Here is a 1,976-nt window from a genome sequence, read left to right as displayed (position 1 = left end):
CGTCCATTGGTCGGTACTTTTGGTGGTTGGAGTACCATATGGATTGGTAGAGTGTATCGACCCCCTTATCGGATCTGAGAGTTTAGGTAGTTTGAGTGGCTCGTTGTCACTCACTTCGCCTTTTACCTTTGAATATTCCAACGTTTTGGTTTCGATCGGTTTTGAAGTAGTTGAGATACAACAAAGAATTCTTTAGTCAAAGTCTCCTGTTGCCCACAAGTTTGTGTGCATCTACTCGTGTTTGATCTCTCTCGTTTGCAGATATCTACATTTTACCCGTACGCAGTGCCCGTTCGTGCTATGTGACTAACATACCCCCGAGAGGATGTCGTCTCCACCCGGAACGGCTGGTCTGGTGCTCCGACGTACCGTCTCTCAAGAGATGCAATACGCACCCACGATGTCGTTGCCGTTTGCGGCCTATCCCCCAGAAATCGCTGCCGTTCAGCGGTTGGGTCAGCACCTGGGCAACCCAGTGCAGGCAGCTGTCCACGAACAATCCGCGCGGATGGACGACGTGCAGAATGCTGTCGGCGCCCAGACGCGACATACCTACGAGCAGATGGTGCACCTGCACCATCAACAACAGCTGCATTCGCAGCAGCAAATGGAAATGAACAATCGGTTGATGGCTGAGCTAGAGGTGCAGCGCCGCCGGCAAGAAGTCCTCGTTGAGCAGCTGCACGTACAGAAGAAGCAGACTGAGGCCCACGAGCAAGGTTTGCACCAAGCTGCTGCCGCGTCTGTCAAGCACGGCGAGCAGCTGGAGGAGATGCGACGTCGGACTAGCGCCCGTTGGCATGCGTTTTCGGCGACCCCGGTGCCGGCTGTGCAGCTCCAACGACTTCCCCCGCAGTCGTGGGCGTTCAAGTCGTCTATGGGTTCCAAGAGGTACCCAAGGCCCCGTCGTTCAATGGCAGCACAAAGGTGCAGATGCGCAAGTTCAGTGACCAGTACAAGGCGTACGCTCGTGAAGTCAACATAGCGAACGCCCAGCGCCCCGGTGGTGCCCAGATCCAGCGCGCGCCGCTGAGCGCATGCATCGATCCGTTATCGGTCGAGCGCATCGCTTACTGGGAGATCGGGAAGGCCAGCCACGAGCTGACGGAGGAGGACTGGAAGGTTTTCTTCCTTGGTGCCAAGGACTGCGATCCTGCGGACATGTCCAAGTTGGACGCCGCGATCGCCAAGCTCAAGATGGACACGACCGTGCAGTCGGCCGAGTCCCAGGTGTCAAAATTGGTCTCGGATTTCGAGGCGGTACTCGTGCGCCTCGCAATGGAGGGGTTTGCGGAGGCCGAGCCTAAACTAACTGTGGACTATCTCGTCGCGGCCGTCCAGCCACCGGCCGTGCGCACCCGTGTCAAGGAACGCATGAAGTTGAACGAGAACCGCAGCCTCAAGAAGGACGCCCGCGATTTCAAGCGCTGGCTGGCGGACGACATGCGTCGCTACGGCGAGTTTGAGCTGCTGATGGCCGCGGCGGTGCCCGCCACCGCCAAGCCCGACAAGTTGCCCGCGGCGACCAAGACCCCCAAGGCTGGGAAGGCCCCCAAGGTCGTGGCTGTCGCGAACGTCGACAAGATCCCGAAGTCGAACTTCACCCAAGAGAAGCGTGCGTGTTTCAAGTACCTGAGCACCGAGCACAATGTGTTCAAGTGCCCTAAGGTCGCTGACGGCGAAGCCAAGCTCCTGATGGAACGTGCCCGTTCCATCTGGAAAGAAACCAAGTCGGTAACCGTCGTCGAGACGGTCGACGTTGCCGAGGTGTCCCTCGACAATGCCGTGATGTGCGCTGCCCGCGTTGTGTGTGTGGCTGGTCAGGCCGTCTCGTTGGACGCGTCCTTCGACAGCGGCGCCGATCAAAGTGTGGTGCCCCCCGCGACGCTGTCCAAACTCAAAAAGCAAGGCCGCAACGTCCTCGTGACCAAGCTCAAGACCCCCATTAAGGTACAGGGTTTTGTTGGCCCTGCCCA

The sequence above is a fragment of the Aphanomyces astaci genome (genome assembly GCF_000520075.1).
Source record: "Aphanomyces astaci strain APO3 unplaced genomic scaffold supercont1.31, whole genome shotgun sequence".
Taxonomy (NCBI): domain Eukaryota; phylum Oomycota; class Saprolegniomycetes; order Saprolegniales; family Verrucalvaceae; genus Aphanomyces; species Aphanomyces astaci.
Note: the sequence above shows the minus strand (reverse complement) of the source record.